Raw genomic sequence first — 21,305 nt, forward strand, 5'->3', positions numbered from 1 at the left:
CCATCACCTTCACCACACCGTCGTGCTGACGGAACTCATCTACTACCTCGACATCTTGCTGGATCAAGAAGGCGAGGGATGTCACCGAGCTGAACGTGTGCATAACTCGGAGGTGTCGTACGTTCGTTACTCGATCGGTGGATCGTGAAGAAAGTTCGACTACATCAACCGCGTTGTGAAACGTTTCCGCTTACGGTCTACAAGGTTACATAGACACACTCCCCCCTTCGTTGCTATGCATCTCCTAGATAGATCTTGCATGATGGTAGGAATTTTTTTGAAATTGCATGCTATGTTCCCAACAAAAAGCTAACACAAAATTGTAGCCGAGCCATACAAAAATTGTGCTATACAATACACCAAGTCATAGGGAAATGAACTAGAAGGACATGGTAAAGAGACCTACAAAAACAAACATCAATTAATATGCTGTTGCTAACATAGGATACAACACTTGTACATGAGAAAAAATTAGACAACACTTACTATTGATCTCATACTATCTGATCGCTTGTTATTATGATGGTCTGATGCGCAACAACGATTCCACAAATGGCACCCTATAGTGGGCAATGGGGAGTGCACCAATGGTGAATTTCGCGCCACCATTTCGGCGATCATACAGCAGGTCACATGGCATGTTGATTATCTCTTCGAGAGATCCATCACGGAGATTGCACCTGAGAAGGTAGCACGCATAAGTGGAGAGGAATATGTTGTCCGGGTGAGTTGAAACACAGGAAAAGACACGAACATTTCTTGGTATGGGCAGGCTTACTCGGCGACATAGTGACCAATTCAGAGCACTCCAAAAGAAGACCCCTGGAAGGCAGATTGGAGTCCTTGCCTTTATAGGATATGGCGGATCCATAGTGGCCTTCCATTCCCAAGCTTCTTCTTTGCCGTGACCACCGAGAGTTAAGATCACTTGTCCACAGCTGTATTCTCTAACGGTGCCTTCCCCATCTATTTGGGGGGTATCTCTGAACGAGCGGATAAAGTGCCTTGCCACTTTGTAGGTTCTACTCCAAGGATCGAAGCCAAAGACGACCTTGTGGTCGAACAAAACACTCGGACTTCCAGGTGGCAACTCAACAAATTCTTTGGTGGACGGGTTGCACACGAAAATCTTCCCAACTATGCATGGTATCAATATAATTCCGTCGCAGTGGAGAGGCATGCTGAACATTGGGATACCGTAGGGCTGAAATTTTCTTGAGGAAGATAAGCTCGGCGACCTTACCTTGCCCTGGCTGGAAGTTGAAGATACCGAGATACCTTGTACCCACCTTCCCCCGGTCCTTCTGATACCTGCGTGGCATGACGACCATGGACGACCTTGTTTTGATGGAATGCTCCAGGAGTCCAGGTGCCGTTGGATGAAAGGGGCGCTGGTTATTGTGGTATGCCATGACTTGCACACGGTTTTGAAGCGCGCAAGGCATTTCACGGGAAGCAGTGTGAGGATCTCGAAGTAGAGTACATCATCCGGAATGAAGCCTCTGTTGTCGTAGGCTGATTCCGGTGTCATTCGACGGCGTCGTTTAGGAATCGGTGGGTTTATGATCCCGATTGACTTCAATCGAATCGGCCGAGGCGTCATGCCCTTCATCATCCTAGGTACAATAAACAGTCAAATAAGAGTGCCTAATATTTGATTTAGCCCTCTGATCGATTACATATAAAGAAATCACTCACGAACCCACTCGAAAATCTATAGCGAGGGGACACGCTCTGTTTGTCTCTCTATTTCTTTGAACTCTCACGGTAGAAATCTCACGACCTGGCACACCTTCACGCGTATATATACACACCGGCTAGCTACGATCCAAACCAAATCGGATATAAACCCGACACGAAAATATCAATAAAATAGTACTATCAGACTTGGCTCACGGAGACAATGTCCTCCTCGGACTGTCTTACGAAACCGGCACGGACAACAGCTCGTACTACCACTTGTATATACAGCTAATCAAGATTATATGTATGTGTGCATCATGGCAAATTTTAACCTGCTCCCTCTTACCTCCCATTTTCACACGAGAGATAAGAGTACATAATGGTCTGAGCCATCAAGTAGTCGTCTGATTAAAATTACTCGTGCATCATTATGATGCATAGCCCACAGGATTTATCCTCCTTTTTCCACTAAATCCGACTCGTATATGTTGGAAAAATTAGCAATTTTTTGATTAATCTAATCCAGAAATAAATTATGAACATGGCATTGACAGTACTAAACTCAGACTGATATCTTATCATGTCATACTAGATATATATGAGAAAAGATTGCGTGAAACAGCTAGTACGGCCAACTGGGATAAACAGCTTATAACCTTCGGTCGGCCAATTCATGGCAGCGGCGGTCCCCTCGGCAGGGTTCTTCTAGGCTTTGGTTTGATGGCTTATGGTGATGACAAGACGGATGAGGACGTAGTCCAAGTAGCGGACGAAGACGAACAACAACGAGCAGTCACGTCAGAGACTCTCCCCAAAACTCTAATCGCCCTTCTCCCGGTGCAGGATCACTACCAGAAGCAGAATGATGGTGTGTGTGATTGGGTAGAGCAGACGCGATATGATTTGGGTGAAAGCTGGAGTTGCCGACGCATAGGTCTGAGGTCGACTCGTTCACGAACTATGACACCCACACACGAGGTGCGCGGCGAAGGAGGAGCGCACGTGTACACCCTTTTTTTCCAAGTTCCAATAGCGCGTGGAAGAGAAACCCTCTCCTTCACTTGTGAGGTGAGAGTAAACTTCTGACCATCATGTCATGATACCCACATGAGTCCTTCGAGATTTTTTTTGAATTTTTTTTGTGGTACACATTTTTGATACTTTTTAAATTGGGTAATTTTTTGTTTATGAACTTATATTTTGTGTTTGTATGTCTAACTTGTAGTAGTCTTTGGATACAACATGAAGCTAACCTTTTGTGTGCATCTAGTTTTTTGTATGGTAGTTTCATACTAAACAAATGTGCAACTAAATTACTAAAATACGTGCAAGTGATATTTCTTTGGTTATCTATGGTGTATGTACATATATCTAAATTTTCATCTTCCTATATTGGAATTGGTGTAAATTATAAAAAATTTAAGCACACTCGCTAAACTTTTATTGAGACGTTCGTGAAAGCTATAATTTCAAAAAACCGTAGAGGATACACACATGTGCAATCATCACCATTTTTTCTTTTCGAATTTCATCACGTTGCAGTCCTTGGCCAGAGCTGTGCTAGCCCAACAGGCCAGCTAAGTGCATGCGTAGAAGGGGAGGTCCTAGTCGGCGCCTTTACCGCCGATGTGTGGTTCCGGCGCCCACGCGGAAGGTGATTGGGCCGGCCCATTAAAGCACGAGGGGTCAATGGTTGCTCCTGAAGCTCCTATACGGCGCTTAAATCGTCCGTTCAGGGAACTGGCGCTCGGAGCCGCACCTGATGGGCCGGCCCGCAACCACGAAGTGCAGCAAAAAATGACACAACCATAAAGTGCAGCGAAAAACTGAATTTATTTTATTCTGTCGAACCCCCCCCCCTCCTCCCCCTAAGGAAATATGCCCTAGAGACAATAATAAAGTTGTTATTTTATATTTCCTTATATCATGATAAATGTTTATTATTCAGAGAATTGTATTATCCGGAAAGTTGATACATGTGTGGATACATAGACAAAACACAGTGTCCCTAGTAAGCCTCTACTAGACTAGCTCGTTAATCAAAGATGGTTAAGTTTCCTAACCATAGACATGTGTTGTCATTTGATGAACGGGATCACATCAGTAGGAGAATGATGTGTGATGGACAAGACCCATCCGTTAGCTTAGCATATTGATCGTTCAGTTTTATTGTTATTGCTTTCTTCATGTCATATACATATTCCTTTGACTATGAGATTACGCAACTCCCAGATACTAGAGGAATACCTTGTGTGCTATCAAACGTCACAACGTAACTGGGTGATTATAAAGATGCTCTACAGGTATCTCAGAAGGTGTTTGTTGAGTTGGCATAGATCGAGATTAGAATTTGTCACTCCGAGTATCGGAGAGGTATCTCTGGGCCCTCTCGGTAACGCACATCATAAGAAGCCTTGCAAGCAAAGTGACTAATGAGTTAATTGCGGGATGATGTATTACGGAACGAGTAAAGAGACTTGCCGGTAACAAGATTGAACTAGTTATGAAGCTACCGACGATCGAATCTCGGGCAAGTAACATACTGATTGACAAAGGGAATTACGTGTCATAACGGTTCGACCGATAAAGTCTTCGTAGAATATCTAGGATCCAATATGAGCATCCAGGTTCCGCTATTGGTTATTGACCGGAGAGGTTTCTCGGTCATGTCTACATAGTTCTCAAACCTGTAGGGTCCGCACGCTTAACGTTCGATGACGATTTAGTATTATATGAGTTATATGATTTGGTAACCGAACGTTGTTCGGAGTCCCAGATGAGATTACGAACATGATGAGGAGTCTCAAAATGGCCGAGAGGTAAAGATTGATATATATAGGACGATGGTATTCGGACACCGTAAGTGTTCTGGAGGGTACCGGGTACATATCGGGTCACTGGAAAGGAGTTTCGGGCACCCCCGGCAGAGATATGGGCCTTATGGGCTAAGTGAGGGAACACACCAGCCCTGGTGCGGCCCTATAGAGGCCATCCCTATGAGGTGGAGAAGGAAAGTGGGGAGGTCAAGGAAAGTGTGGATTAGGATTCCTACTTCCTTCTCCCCCCCTCCCCCCCCCCCCCCCCCCCCGCTCTTTCCTTCCACCTCGGTTATATATCGCAGGGGGGGGGGCGCGGCTTGGGAGGCACTCCAAGTAGGATTCCTCCTACTTTGGGCGCCCCCCTTGGCTGCTCCCTCTCCCTCCCACCTATATATATGAGGGGGGGAGGCGCCTAGAACACACAACAACATCTGTTAGCCGTGTGTGGCGCCCCCCTCCACAGATTACACCCTCGGTCATATTCTCATGATGCTTAGGCGAAGCCCTGCATGGATCACTCACCATCACCGTCATCATGTCGTCGTGCTGACGGAACTCACGGAACTCATCTACTTCCTCGGTACTCTGTTGGATCAAGAGGTCGAGGGATGTCATCGAGCTGAACATGTGCAGAACTCGGTGGTGCCGTACGTTCAGTGCTTGATCGGTCGGAACGAGAAGAAGTTCAACTACATCAACCGCATTGTCAAACGCTTCTACTTTCGGTCTATGATGGTACGTAGACATACTCTCCCCCACTCATTGCTATGCATCTCCTAGATAGATCTTGCGTGAACGTAGGAATTTTTTGAAATTGCATGCTACGTTTCCCAACACCCCCCCCCCCCCCCCCCCCCAAAAAAAGTTGCTCCCAATAGGAATTTAGGTTGCACCGGTAAGCTCATTATGCAGGTCGCATAACCACTCGAGCTCCTAGCCACACGTGAAACGATGCAGCGCGAGCCGTTTACGAACCAAATGTAGCGCCCTATTTACTGCACATACATATTAGGAAAACGTGATTTTTTTGAAAAAAATGTGAACAAATTTTGAAATTTCACAGGTTTAAAAACAACCACGAATAAGAAAAGGTTTATGTACTCAAAAAAGTTGACTTATTTTGAGAAAAAGTTCATTGATGTTGAAAAAAAGTACATCGATGTTGAAAAAAGGTCCATAGATTCTCAAAGAAAGTTCACAAATTCCAACAAAGATTCATCGATTTTAAAAAAAGATCATCGATTTCGAAAGAATTCACAAATTCAGAAAAATGTTCATAAATTTTGCAAAAAAGTTCATCGGTATGTTTTTAAAATTTCATCAATTCTCGAAAAAGTTCAATAATTTAGAAAAAAGTTCATCGATTTTGAAAAACAAAAATCAAGGACTTGAAAAAAGTTCATGGAATATTAAAAAAGTTAATCAATTTTAAGAAAAGCGCATCGTTTTTAAAAATGTCAGTGCATTTGAAAAGTAATTTTTTATAGAAATGGAAAAAGAAATAAATAACAAACAAAACTGAACAAAAAAACCCGGCTGGAAAATATTTCCGCAAACAGATAAAAGAATAAGAGGTACGTCATGAGGATCATGTTTAACAGGGCGTCGAGTAATGCATGGCATTTGTTGGAAATATGATGCAGGGTGAAACATGGTTGCAGCCGGACAAGTTCGGCTGGGTCGGACTAGACATTCTGAGGATTGACGTTAGTCAGTTGGTACATAAGACGGTGGTGGAATTTGCGCTGACGACATAGGAGCTTGATGCTGATGGTGACCGACTTCTGGGGCGTGGATACATGTGTTGCAGGCTTGAGGGTTTGTGTGGCTTCGACAAGACTATGGCGCGGAGTTCATTCAAGACGGTGTACACAAGAGAGCTTGGAGTTGATGGGGTGCAGGAGTGGCACATATAACCACCATGGAGTCATGTTGAAGGTGGAGCTAGAGTCTGATGGACAACTCACTAGGTGCTGATGGAGGGGCTACGGTGTAAAATCAGAGAATCGAAGCCTATTTTAGCGGGATAGCGAGAGACACGTGGATCGGACTAGGGCCCAATGGTCTGATGGAGATGTGATACTCGACATCAGTTGGTGATGATCGGTGGTTCTCAGCAGTAGGGGTTTGAGTGGTGTGGGTACGCGGCCGTAGGGACTCCACCAGGACAACAGAGACTCGGCACGGTGATAACGGCGAGGCATGCAATAAGCATGGATCACTGCGATAGACCTAGACACTGGTGATCAGACATGTGGTCAGTCAGGGTGTGGAGAGGGTGCTGAAGTAGTGTTGACGAGTATCAGATTCAAGTTCGTGACTAGATCTATCGAGTTTGACATGTTAGATGGATGAGAGTGGACCATAGGGAATCTAAAAGTGGCGGAATGTCTGAAATTGTCAAAAGCGGAGAGAGTACATGTCCGTACATTCTGTGGTGTTCAGTGCACATGGCAAAGTGCGGATAACAAGTACAGAAGGAGGCGGAGTGCTATAGCTGTGGGACATGTCAGAGACTATCTGGGAAAATGGTGAGACAACTGTGAATTTGACTCAGGGGTGACACAGCGCGACTGTGAAATTCCTTCAAGTTTCAGACAAAGCAGTCAAGGAGAGCGATGACGTTGAATTTAGGTAGCTCTTATATATGGCGTCCAATATATGAGCTGTTCATTTTCCGCAAATAATGGTCTGTGTGTGATGGCGTTGAACGGATACTCCAGATGTTCGGAGCAGAAAGTAAAGTAACGAGGAACTTAATTTTACTTGTGTGTTGACTGTGAAGAAGACAAGAAGGGATTATAGTTGCAGGAGGAGTCACATGGAGTCTGGGAGTAGCAGCGGTGCTCATGGTGTACCTCAACCCAATGTACATGGAGGTTCGACGCATGGATGAATCCAAGGTGGTGAAAAATATTCGCCAAGGTGGAGTTTGTTAGAGTTGTGTCGAATATTATTTTACAAGATAGGTTACAGTTGGACTCTGAGTCATACGTTGTGTAGATAGGATCACGGAGTCGTGTCCTAATAGGAAACATGTATCCTGGACCTCTTATATGAGGGGGTAGACACACGATGTAACCTATGCCAACATAATAGAACAGGCACGCGGGGGAGCCGGCGGCACGTGCCGGCGCCCGGGCGGCCGGGTGCAGTATTGTAGTGGTGTCATGGGGAGGAGCGCCCGTAGTCATGCCCCGGGATGTAGCAATCCCGATGAATCTCGTTAACAAATTTGGGTGTCGTGCTCATGTGATTGCTTGGTTCTCGGATGATCGACGATGCCCTCGGATTTATTCTAACAAAGGCACTAAGGGCAAGGTTTGTAACACCGAGAAAAGGAGAAAATAAAAGTGGAATAGCAAAGGGCATGACAAGGGCCCTTGGCTATCAGAGCTTTGTACATGTGCTTTGATGTGATCGATTCTGTCGATTCTGTAGACAAAATTCCAACATCTGCTGCATAGACTCACATTTTAAGGTCTGCACTGGGTTGACAATTTTTTTTAGAGAAAGAGAATGCACACTACTGAATTTTATATACTGTGCGGTTGCCCACAAACACTTCCTAGGAGCATGTTTTGGATTTGGCTATCTTGAAACTGTTCGATTTGTTTTGTTTATGCCTTGGATTTGGCCCTTGTGCATATATTGCTCCTGGGAAAAATTCAGTTACTGAAATACTTTTTTTCTAGATATATTTTGAATTCCTTTTGCAATGCTATTTTAAAATATAGCATGTTATTAGCGCGCTATAACGTGTGTAGCATTTGAAGAAAGGCCTAGCTATATTTTGTAGTGCGCTAATTTTTCATTGATAGAAACCGTGCTAAGAAAAGGACATCAATATGTTATGGTCCAGGTGCACTGTTCTACGCTTGAAGATTTGTGGCATGACACGAGTCTAACTCGTTTCAGTGACGCACATATCATGATTGAAATTAGATGAATGATTGTCTCCAGGGTTAAGTTTCTTTGAACTCCACACGACGCAAACTAGGCGGCCCATTTATGTGCAAAAGAGGTCCTTATATAGCAATTTATCTGTTACTTGCTTTAATGCAATTCCTGGATTCCTGACTAGAATTCTTCAGTTTGATTGTAATCTTTGTCAGTTTAATAAAGCGAGGGATTTACTTCTAAAGAAAGGCTGCCCTACAGAAGTTAGCGGCTGGAGGTAATGGGGCCGGTTGCCCCACGCGTGACCAGCGTATGGACGGGCGCGGGTGCCTGTGAGGTGACCCGAGCGTAGTGCTCCCAACGAGCGCTATATAGCCACTTGCAATTATATAACACAAAGTTAAAAAAGACAACGCCACGGATGGAGTTTGATACACTAAAAGCATGTATTCCAAATTGCTGGATGGAAGTCAAGGAAGGCAGCAAGGTGGACCATGAATGATCTTGACAGTTTCGTTGCCAAGCAGCCAAGCAGGCAAAGCATCCAAGTAGTTTGGCGGCAATGCTGGCAGCGAACCAAACAAGTACAATCAAGTCAGGCCAAACCATTCTAGCTAGCTTTCTTGCAGCCAGGCAACCTTTCGCGCTATCAAGCGGGAATCCTACCTAGCTTTCTTTTTTGAGAAAGATGCATGCATGAGAGGAGAAAAATGCATACCTTCACATCAGTGCTTGACTTCTCTGCACAAACGTGTGTCAATATAGGAGCTTCTGAGCAGCTTCCTGTGTAATCTATCAGATCATCTTCCGTTCTTATCCTCAATGGAATGTAAAGCAAGAGGATTGGGTTATATACACAGATAGATGCAGGTCTTGATGCGTTATTTATCAGATGGTGCAACCAACAACAACACCAATACCCCGCAAACAAAAATCTTTTAATTAATCAGCAGGGTCCCCGGCCTCAACATGCAATTTTTTCACTACACCTGCTGCTAATATTGTATTACGATGATTTTGTTGGCTTTGACCCTCCCAACATGATTTAACATCAGTTGGCTTAAGTTTTCCAGGCTCCGCCACTGTCTGCCAATGCTTCAATCCTGTAGATGAGTGCAGTGAGTACACACCCGACTCAAGATGGCAATGGGGCTGCGAGACCCGCGTCTCCACGGGTTTGTACCCTATTAGGGGACGGTGATGGGCGTCTTTCTAGCCCCATGGGGCTGCTGCTAGTGCTAGGTACATAATAAAACCCGACATGTTTCGCGGGTTCAAACTCGTTTCAGTAGTACCCGAACCCAAAACCCGTCATACCCCTTAAAATACGTAGCATATCAACTGATCCACCAATTTCTACCCATCCATTGATCGAGCTTCGACCGTCTACTACATGACAGGGCCTTTGTTGCTGAAATATGCTATTGTATTATGCTAAAATATGCTCCTTTTCCTGCTGTTATTTTTGAAATGTTGCGGAAATATACTACTGTATTGTCTTGAAATATGCTCAAGTTTTACTGCTGAAACATACTATGTTTGCTGCTAAAATGCTATTTCATGGTGGCTACTATTTTTCTCCTGTTTTACTGCTTCAATATATGCTGATTTTTGTTGCTGCCATTGTTGTAATATGCTCATGTTTTTTCTTTGAACAGCTGATGTGTTTGCTGACTGCTCGCGGGCCTCGCGGGATCAGAAAACCCGACAGGTTTAGGGAACGGGCAAAAATCTGGCCCCGTGCAAGGGGACGGGGATGGGGACGGGTTTGTGTTTTTCTCGTGGGGACGGGTTTGGGCAAGCAAAACCCGGCAGGTTTCGTCCCTGTTGCCATCTTGACGGGCCAATAGCTCCTGTGCGACACATTTGAGGTGAATTGGCTTGAGTGCGACGTTGTTCGAGCAAATGGCTGTGGTGCGACACATTTGAGCAGGTAAATAGCCCACGCACGACATGGCTGTTTAATGTGGTTAAATTGGTCGTCAACCAAGCCCGTTTATGTTAGGACATGTGGGTCTAACTTAATTGCTCCTCAAAACAACTGACAGTGCCCTACCGCCCGACCGTGTCGGGCCCGCCACTCTGCCCCCTCCCCCCCTTCTTCTCCGGTGGCGGCGGATCTTGCGTTCTCCGGCGGCAGCGGAGCCCTCGTTCTCAACGGCGGCGGAGCCTTCGTCCTCAAAAAATGGTGAGTGAGAACCCTAGTCCCCCTCCCGTTCCTCTCTCGGCCCCGTAGATCTCAGCTCGTTTCCTCTGTTTTCGCTTGTTGAATCGATAGGTTGTGAGGGGAGCCCGTGGGCATACTGAGATGGAGCCGCCAGATTCAACTTCGAATAGGTAATGCGCCTCTCTCCGACCCAATTTTGCATGCAATTAGGGCCTAGTCTGCTCTTTCTCACGGGCTCACACTGTCCGCCACTGACAGAGGGGATGCTGCCGTTCGGACTTCGAATTGACGGTCAATTTCTTTCCATCAAAGGCAAAATTAGTTGATGGTAGGATTCAGAACATTGAGAGAGACACAATTGTTAAATGGGAGGTTGAGTTTACAGAGATTGATCCACAAGTTCTACAGAACATGGGAGAGAAGGCAGTGAAGAAATGGGTGGAAAAAATTGGGGAGAATGTTGTTTGGGGTCCAGAGCAAGAAGTATCACTGTTGCGGTTTGATGATTGGAAAGGAGAGTATGTGAGAATGGAAGATGGTGAACAGATTGTTGATGAAATCGATCGGCAAAACGGCTGGACAAGCAAAAGAGCTAATTTTTTGCTGAGCTGGTTGATCTGAATATTTTTTCGAAGGTTGGATATGTGCCATCACAATTGGCTGCGCAGATGGTAGATGATGATTGGGCTACACAGAGGCCATTGATTCCCATGTGTACTGAACTTACAGTAATAGCCGAAGAGGGACAGGTTACTGGAACTGAAACTGAAACTGCACCAACTGTTGATTGGAATGTAGTTGAATTAGATGAGCCTACTGATTTGGTCATTGCACCAATGCCTGACATTGAGATGGCCAAACTTTTTGGCATTCCAGTCGATGACAGAGATAAGCAGGAGAGGGGCGAATCTAGTTTGCCTGCTAATGTTGATGAAGATGTAGATGGACAATTGATGGAACAAGCTGCAGATGAAGTAGATGATGCACATCATGATGAGCTGGTGCATGTGTATGACAAAGAAAACCCTGTCATTGAAGTAGGCAAGTTGTTCCCAAGCATGAATGAGTTTAGGATGTGTTTCAAGACTTATGCAGTGAAACATGAGTTTGATGCCAAGACTGTTTGGACTGATAGAAAGAAGTTTTATGCGAGGTGCAGAGGATTATGGTAGTGTCAAGCCTTGCAAGTGGTACATATCTTCTAGACTACAACCTGATGGAAGTACTGTCAGGGTTAACCAAATCCCCAATCAACATACTTGTATTACAAGTTCACAGAGAGTATCAACCATGACATCACAACTTTGGGTTGCAGAAAAGATCACCCCAATTTTAGCCAAAACACCAAACACTACTGCCAAGAAACTCAAAGTAGACTTGGAAAAGATGTACCCCATTAAACTGAAATATACCACGGTGTGGAAGGCAAAACAAAGGACAATGAAAAATTTATATGGTGGTTGGGCAAATACATTTAGGATGCTTTACAACTTCAAAGCAGAGGTGGAAAAGAGGTCACCTGGTAGTGTTGTGGAGATAGATACAGAGGTATCAGCCAAAGGTGAAGTCAAGTTCTCCAAGTTTTTTATGGCTTTGAAGCCTTGCATAGATGGCTTCAAAGCAGGGTGCCGTCCATATTTGAGCATAGACTCATCATTTTTGACAGGCAAGTGGAATGGTCAGTTGGCAGCATGCAATGCTCTAGATGGACACAACTGGATGTTTCCTATTGCTGTTGGCTTGTTTCAGTCAGAAACAGAGGCTTCGTGGACATGGTTCATGATCCAGTTGAAAAGATGCCTAGGGCCAGTGTCACCTTTGGCTATACACACAGATGCATGTAAGGGGCTTGAAAATTCAGTGAAAAATGTTTTCCCACATGCTGAGCAGAGGGAGTGCTTCGGTCATTTGTGGATGAATTTGATCAAAAAAATTAGAGGAGAAGAATTTGGGCGCATGTGGCCAGCAGCAAGATCTTACACTAGACAGACACACAAATATCATCTTGATAAGATAATGGCAGCATGTGATGAGTTTGGTCCATGGCTGAACACCTACCATTCTTTGTTATGGTACAGGTCAGCATTCAACACTGCCATCAAGTGTGACCACATCAACAACAATTTGCAGAGAGTTTCAACAACAAGGTGAAGGAGTTAAAAGATTTGCCTGTGCATGACATGGTTGACCAAATCAGGATCATGCTCATGCGGTTGTGGGAATTGAGAAGAAGGATAGGTGATTGTCTGCAAGGTGATAAGCTTCCAGCAGTGGTACAACAGGTGGTCAATAGGAGCAGAAGTCTTTCACATTTGTTTGTTGAAAAATCTTCACCTTGGGGTGCTGAAGTTAGAGATAGCAAAACTGGAAGGAGACATGTTGTTAACACTGAATTGCATGATTGCACTTGCCTCGAGTGGCAACACACTGGTAAACCATGTGAGCATGCCATTCTTTTCTTAGCATCCCAACCGAAGATAAACATGCACCCATATCTGCATGAATATTATTCGGTAGCAAGATTCAAAGCTGCATATGCTACTCCAATTCCAGCACTTACAGATCAGTCTCAGTGGCCTGAAGTGGACATTGAATTTTCCATGTGTCCTCCCTTGACGAAAAGAAAGGCTGGCAGGCCTAAACAGAGTAGATTCAAGGCATGGTTTGAGAAAGGTGGGAGTAGTAAGAAGGGAAAGAAAGATGAAAAGCCAAAAAGGGCCCAAAAAGGTAACAAAAACAGATGCAAGTTGTGCCAGGAACTTGGGCACAGAGTGGGATCTGTCAAATGCCGTTACACTCCTGATAAGCCAAAGTATGTTCTTGTTTATTTGTCTGTCTTTGATTTGGTGCTTTTTTCCAATTACTATATCTATAACATTTTCTGCACAGGAGGAAGCGAGCAAGACAGCCCCTTGTTCTTGAACAGTGTTGGCCAACAAAAAAAGCAAGAGTCAATGGCGGTAGAAAGAAGAGAAGTGTGCCTGAGCCTGAGCAGACTGAAGAAAATCCTGCTGCAGTCAACATTCAGACTGAAGAAACTGATGTGGAGGTGCACACCGAAGAAACTGAACCGAAGCGTGTCGAGGTTCAGAGTGAAGAAACTGAAACTGAGCGTGTCGAGGTTCAGACTGAAGAAACTGAACCTGAGCGTGTCGAGGTTCACACTGAAGAAACCCATGTTGAGGTACACATCAAAGAAACTGAAACTGGTGTCAACATTGAGACTGAAGACACTGATCACGAGGGTATTAGCGAGGTGTTGAAAAGACCAGTGAAGAAAACCAAGATGATCAGTGAACTTGTGTGTGTTGAAGAACCAAAAACAAGAAGGGCTAAGGCGAAGAAGGGCACACGACGTGGTAGGAAGAAGTAGAACAAAGAACAGTTTGAAAATTTGGGGCATGTAATAATATTTGTAACTTGGTGCGTACTGGTAGTCACTATATATCCCCATATTTCTATTCGAACTTGTTTGTCTAAACCAGCCAAATAAAATTCAAATTTAAATTTAAATTTAAATTTAAATTTGGGCTATTGATGTTTTAGTGCTATCTAAAGTACCTCAACTGAAATATGTTTGCTTGCTGATCATTCCGAGCCCTTTTGGTAAGTTGAACTCATAGTCATGAAAAGTGTGTTTCAAATGACCTCCAAAGGTAGGGTAAACGGCCTCATATTTAAGCAAGTTTCTTTGGCACTTTGTCTAAACCAGCCAAATAATTTTTCTACACATCTATTCTACCTATATAGTGTAAATCTAAAGTCTCACTATTTATTGAATTAATTTTCTATTATTTTCTTTTCTTTTTGAAAAAACAAGGTTTAATAGAAAATTATATATAAAACAAGTTTAAAACATGAAAATGAGAAAAGTAAGTTCAGATCTTTCTTAGTCAATCCAAAATGAAGTTTGGTGAAGGTTTTCACACTTTTCATTTTCAAAACCCCACCTACTCTCGGGTGCCCACTACTCTCTCCCTTGAACTCCATACTACATTGTTTGAGGAATGACAATTTTGTGAAGGATTTTTCATAAAAATGTATGTAAACCATATTTATATTTTTTCTCGTTACTATACGACATAATAAGACTATGTGCGCAAGTTTTATATTTTTTTGATTTTTTTTGAATTAGTTATGCTCAACCCTAATCAGTCAAAACCTCTCAAAACCCCTCAAAACCCCGCACACTACCTGGTCGTCGATCGTTGTACATGGACGGTTGAGATCAGGCGCTAGGGTTAGCTACAGTGTGCAGCGATCCGCATGAGACGCGCTGATTGATTGACGCGGTGGGGTTTGGATCAGCCTCTCTCGTTGGAGCATCAGGACCGTTCATTTGAATCCAACGGCAAGAGTTGACGCGGTGCATGGACCAAGCCTACGCAGTGCCCTTTCCATCGTTGCATGCGTGCCCGTGCCCACCCGCAGGCCTGCATGCATGCCCACCCGCAGGACTGCGCCCGTCGTTGCATGCATGCCTCGACGTAGCCCTGCCCCGCCACCCCTATCAACGCAGTAACCTGTCGCATGCCTACCATTAGAACCGATGCAGCGTCGCATCAAAGCATGCACCAAGCCACAATGCAGCAGCCCAATGAAGACAACCAAAAAGCCAACGTTGCATGGCGTGCCGTGCATGGCGTGCTCCTCTTTGAGGACGCAATACTGGCATGGGGTATCAATGTGGGTATAGATGCAGTTCAAACGGCGTGCTGCCCGTTACAAGATGGGTAAATGAAGGCATCCATTATTGTCACGTCTCACATCGACCGGACGTTGCCCTAAAAAAAATCGACCGAACGTTGCCCTCTAGCCGGCTAGCCCTAGGAAGATGGGCTATGACATGAATGCACGGGCGGCACACGCAGAGAACCCGGGGCAGGCGTGTCCCCTTGACCCACGACGGCACAGACGCGTGCGTGATCCGCCCCCCCTTGACCCGCGACCGTCACAGCCCGTTTCCCACGCTCGTGTACACACTTCCATGGGGCGCCACCAAACGTCGCCCGCCCATTCATTCTACCCAGTGAAACCACTCGAAGAAATCAAAAACCACGTCGCTCTTGGGCTATTTAAGTCGGGAACTATCGTCTTCCTCTTCCTCCTCATCCACACCCCATCCTCTTCCTCCTCTGCCCTCCTTCTTCCTTCTTCTCCATCAAACCCGATCGAGCCCTCGAGCCACCGGGCGCCACCATGCAGTACAACGCCCCCACCTACCAACTCCCCCCAACCATGCCGGAAAGGCTCTACCCGAACGGAGTGTACGTGGAGACTACCCTTAGGGTTTGGGCCATCTCAAGGTGGAGGGGCGCAAGGGAGTTGACGGAGTTCTTCCTTGCGGCCGGCTTCCGCCACCTCCCCCGCGGCTCTCCAAGGATGTACCATGTTGAGGAGGTCACCCACAACGGCGTTGTGGTTGGGCTCCTCGCTACGTTCACTAACCCATTCGATGCTTTCTACCTCCTCGGGCGAGTGTATTGGGTTGGTTGTGAGTTCATAGCTTTCACCACCCATAACATTTTCACCGACTTCAACTCCATCTTCCCCAACAACGGCGTTATGCACACGCTCCCGTACCCAATCAACAAGGAGTGAAGGGCGCCCGGAGGAGCGAGGTGGCCCGGCGTTCACCCGGAGGAGGAGGAGAGAAGAACCCGAAGAAGAACCCGCGTTTGGTGCCCCCCGATCTATCGTATCGTATCGTATTAGTTTTTAAGTTGTAATCGTTATGCTACTGTTATTAAGTTGTATTAGTGTTTTAAGTTGTAAGGCTATCATGGAACTATGTGTTGCAATCGTTATGCTTCTATATAATCGTTATGCTACTATATATATTGTGTATTTTGTGCTATTATTTGTAGATTGCTATGGGTTGTTCCATTATTTGTGTATTGCTATGGGTTGCTACGGGCCCGGGCTGCTACACCCCAATCACCACACACACCATCTTCAAAATATTGGCCAAATAATGGGTCATGACCTAAACCATAGACATGCAACTAGGAGCCCCATGCAAACCCACTATGGACATGCAACTAGGAAATGCAAACTAATTTACTTCATGCAAGCATGCAACTCATTTAGTTCATGAAACCGTAGACATGCATAAAAACAAGTAATATTTAGTTTTAGTGCATCAAAAAATGATCGATCACAAAATTTAGTGCAAGAAAAAGGCCAAAGTAAAAACAAGTAACATTTTATTTGCCGAAGATAGAGGTGGGCTGGTGCCCCTACGCGGGTGGGCTGGTCTCCTTGAGCCCGATCTCCTTACAGCCCAACATCTATTCGGTGGCTCAGTTTTGTTTTTTACAAGAAACTGAATTTGGGTGTGTACTCTGTTAACTGAAGAACAAAAATAGGGGAAACAGAGCATGAACACTGAATAATTTGTGTTCCAAATTGCTGCTTCAATTCAGATACATTACTTGCGCACAGATCACATCCTCTACACTGACAGGCCTAAATGCCCATTCTAATGACGGATGAACAACAAATAAAAAAAACAGAGCATTGATACAACAATAGAACCCCCCTGCCATGATATTTGCTTGCTTCTGCAAATCGATCATCTGCATTAGATGTTTCTTGATCTTCTTCAGTTCCTCGGTCAGTTCGGACTCCGCATGCAGTTCAGCATTGCACGCATACATCGCCATCGGCACGACTCTGCCCGCCCCTCCGCCCGAGCTCCCCGTATTCTCCACAGCAATCGGCGGCACCCCGCCCAAATTGAGCTCCCAGGTTGCGGCCACGCTCGAATCAACGTAGCCCTCAAACTGAATCCTATCGACATATTCATCAATCCACTCAAAATGGTAACATTTCTTCAAGATCTGAAAAGAACAACATGAAACCTAAATCCCAAATTCGGGGAGAAAAAACAAAATATGGAGAAATCAGAGCGAAAGACAGCGAAAGAACGGGCTAAGAACTGAGATCTAACCTTGCCATCCCTTCCTGTCATTGGTTTGCTCAAGCATTTCACAAATTCCCACCCAAGATTGCCATTGTCATCCCTTTTAGTGACCAACCGTTTAAGAGGGTCTGGGCGTGGGCATTCAGGGCACCTTGTTAGCAGCACTGGTCCATACTGTCGCCATTTTGATTGCGTGGCGGAGGTAGACATTTGCGCTAGGTCGCCGGAGAAGAGAAAGATTGGGGAAAGGGGATGAATGGGCGGCGGCGGGCGGACGGGCACGGGCGCTCGTCTCTTCTAGCTGCGAGGAGGTGGGTCCCGCGAGTAGACAAGTGGTGGGTCCCGCGCTTAGGTGGATAAGTGGTGTGTCCAGCGCTCACGTGGATAAGTGGTGGGTCCAGCCCCCAACAGCTTACGAGGGCATCAGTTCAGTTTAACAGCCATGTCGTGCGTGGGCTATTTACCTGCTCAAATGTGTCGCACCACAGCCATTCGTTCGAACAACGTCGCACTCAAGCCATTTCACCTCAAATGTGTCGCACAGGAGCTATTGGCCCCATCTTGACACCCGGCCTTTGTATCAATTCGATTTAGGCAGCCAACACCAATACACACTGAGCAAAGTCATATCTCAAATAGATCGGCTCTGCCTAGAGAACTTATCCTCATTTTTTATTTTTTATTTTGTCATTTAAAATCCACTATACATCGTACAACACCCCTTACGGCTGTCCAGTGAACATGTCATAACTCATAAATCACAACACAGAATACATGACTAAAAATACATTCCATAAGTGTGATGGCCCTTCGGCATTCCATAACTCTACCCTGATTTTTGTAAAGTCACGTAGGACATGATCTAAATATTATTATCATGTCGTCTGGTTCTTAGAGACTGAAAAGATGTTTAGATTTCTAATTTCATCATTGTTTGTAGTAACACAAAACAGAGTAGACTGTTTGGATGACTGCGAGAACTAAGCCAATAGCAGCTGCCAGGAGCCCAACGGCTAGCCAGGGGTTCCTCAAGTACCTCTGTATTAGCCACGCCATCCACCTCCGTGAAGAGCTCCGAGACCGCTTTTCTAGAATCCAGCATGTCTCCCGCAGGTAGTTGCACTCGGGGTCGTCAGGGTCGAATTGGATCCCCTTGCAAAGGTCGGCGAAGCATTTGGCCACCTCTTCGTTGTTGCCATGGCCATGCACGATGACGCCTCTCTTCGACAGGAGCTCCACATCCTTCGTGGTGCAGGCCACCTGGGACATGAACACGCAGTATGCCGTGACGTGGCTCCCCACCGTCTCCCGGTTCCGCTGCTCCAGCTCTATCAAGTTACGTAATAACCGCCACGTCTCGCTGTCGATGTCCAGGCAGGGGACCTCCAGCGTGCCGCCACCGCTGCCCAGCTTCACGTCGAGGATGCAGCGGATGAGACCCTTCTCGCTCATGGCTCGAGCCTTGAACTTCACTCCCACGAAGTTGTACTCTGTTGCCGAGTGCCACCGGCGCACAGACATGTGATCGGCGATGCTAACCGGCATGACATGTGAGACAGAGAGTGGCTTCAAGTGCATATGAAGAAGATGGAGAAGATTTCCCGGCACCATCGGCTCTGGCGGCACCATGGCCGTCGCGGCCGTCGCATACTTTTGTCTCCTCATGAGATCAAGGGCATAACCCGAGATGTCTATAAGCACACGATCCTTACCATCCAAAGTGGTCAGCTCCCCGATCTGCTCAAGCACGAAGAACGGTATCTGGTTCTCCGCGAGATAGAAAACGTAGCGGACGACGGCTAGCGCCTCTGCCCTGTTTGCCGATGAGACACCGGCCTCTGCAGTCCCCACATCATCTTGATCTAGATGATGTGCTCGGAAGCCGACGAGGCGGGACAGTATGTAACAGCCGTCGAGGAGCAACATGCGCACGAATTGCTCGCTCGTCATGTCATCAAATGTGTTGGCGTAGCAGTTCCTGGTGTCACGCTCCAGGCATGCCAGCTCCTTGACATATACCTCCACCATCATAGTTGGTCTCGTCGCCTTTGCCGCCGAGAGCACCAGGTCGAGACTTGCCAGCTTGTCGTGCTCCATGGCGAGGTGTGGGTTATTGCTCTGGGGCCGAGGGTAGTTGTACGGGGCGATGGCGACGTGGTCAGGATCGTACTCGCTGCTGTCGACGTTGCGCGTGAGGTCACGGACCTTGCCGACGATGATGGAACAAGGACGGTGGCCGTCGCCGGCCTGGGCCTTGGATGAGTTCAGGGTGGCTAGTTTATCTTCCAGCTCATGGGCTAGTTGATGCATCTCCAGGGCGCAGGAATCCAAATCCGTAGATTGGCCCACATACAGAATTACACATACAGTCCATCGATCAGCCGGCAAAAAGGTTGTGATTTGTCAACTATGGTTTGAAACTAATTACTAGTACTATCGTACAAGATAAAACTGAACAGACGGGATGATAAATTCACTTGGCACCTTTCTGATCCATTTGCTTGTCCACCGATGGCCTCACGCTACCGCCTAGGCCTAGTAGAGCAGCATGCAGTTGCACTGGTGGAGTTGAGCTACCCTCTCAAGTCTCAATCCTGTGTTCCAGTGTTTGTGGCCCAGCTGCATCCAAGTAATGTTTTACCCAAAGACGAAGGGATAAGGCCGCTGCGTCGGGCGGTAGTAACGTTTTACCCAAAGAGAAACGAAAGCTAGCTAGAATTCTCCATTGATAGCGCCCGCGGAAGGTTGCGTGGCTGCAAGAAAGAAAGAAGGAAAGAATTCCATAGAATGTTTTGGCTTGCCGTGACCGTCGCTTTGTGCTTGTTTTTGGTTCCCTACAGCGCTGCATCGCCTTCCCCCTTTTTTTTTTCTCGACCGATATTTTCGAAAACTGATTGGTTACCGGATGTTATGGACCCTGAAAAATATCAATACCGTCCAAAAAACTCATTTTTTTTTCAATTTAAACGTCTACTATCCTCAAATGAGTGAAAAGCATGACCTGGTCACCTGGTACCCGCCACTACTACTTTTTCAAAATAGCAGTGCCGGGTAAGAGAACAAACATCAACTTGCGGGCGGCCGGGGCTGGCTCTGCAGCGCTCACCATCTTCGGCGGCTCCAACTCCACAAATGAACCGCGCCGGTCGCAGTGACCGCGGCGACCATGGCAGCCCCGGCAACCGCAACGACCGTGGCGATCGCACCCCCTCGACGGGTCGCGGCTCTGGTGGCAACCGTGGTGGTGACCACGGGCGAGGCCGCGGACGAAGCGGCGGTCGCGGTCGCTCTAACACGGGTGGTCACTAGTAGAAAAAGAGGCTTCCGTCCAGCCCCATTAGTCGCGAAACTGTAGGAACCGCGACTAATGAAGTCTTTAGTCGCGGTTCGGCAGATGAACCGCGACCAAATGCCTGGGCCCAGGGCGCTCGCGGGCTTTAGTCGCGGTTGGCCAGGCCAACCGCGACTAAAGGTGCCCAAAGGCCTTTAGTCGCGGTTGGCCAGGCCAACCGCGACTAAAGCTCCTCCCTTTTAGTCGCGGTTTGTGGCACGAACCGGAACTAATGGGGTTGAGACCTTTAGTCCCGGTTCGTGCCACGAACCGGTACTAAAGGTCCCATTTTCAAACTCTACCCCCCCCCCGGGATCGCCTTTTCAGTTTTAAAAAAAATAAAAGAAAATAATGGAAATGTCAAAAAATAAAAGAAAATAAGTTTCTCATGTGATATGTGGTCTAGTTGTTGGGAAAATTTGCAAATGTGAATTTTGACTTTATTTGCAAAATCTCTCTGAAATTTGTAAAAATGGGCAT

General features: G+C 46.3%; 1 pseudogene; it reads right to left on the reverse strand.

The window, feature by feature from the left end:
• Nucleotides 1-18,421: 18,421 nt before the first annotated feature.
• LOC123067966 (uncharacterized) lies at nucleotides 18,422-20,662 on the reverse strand (annotated as a pseudogene).
• Between the last annotated feature and the right edge of the window lie 643 nt (nucleotides 20,663-21,305).

Source organism: Triticum aestivum, chromosome 3B (assembly GCF_018294505.1).
Source record: "Triticum aestivum cultivar Chinese Spring chromosome 3B, IWGSC CS RefSeq v2.1, whole genome shotgun sequence".
NCBI classification, from domain to species: Eukaryota; Viridiplantae; Streptophyta; class Magnoliopsida; order Poales; family Poaceae; genus Triticum; species Triticum aestivum.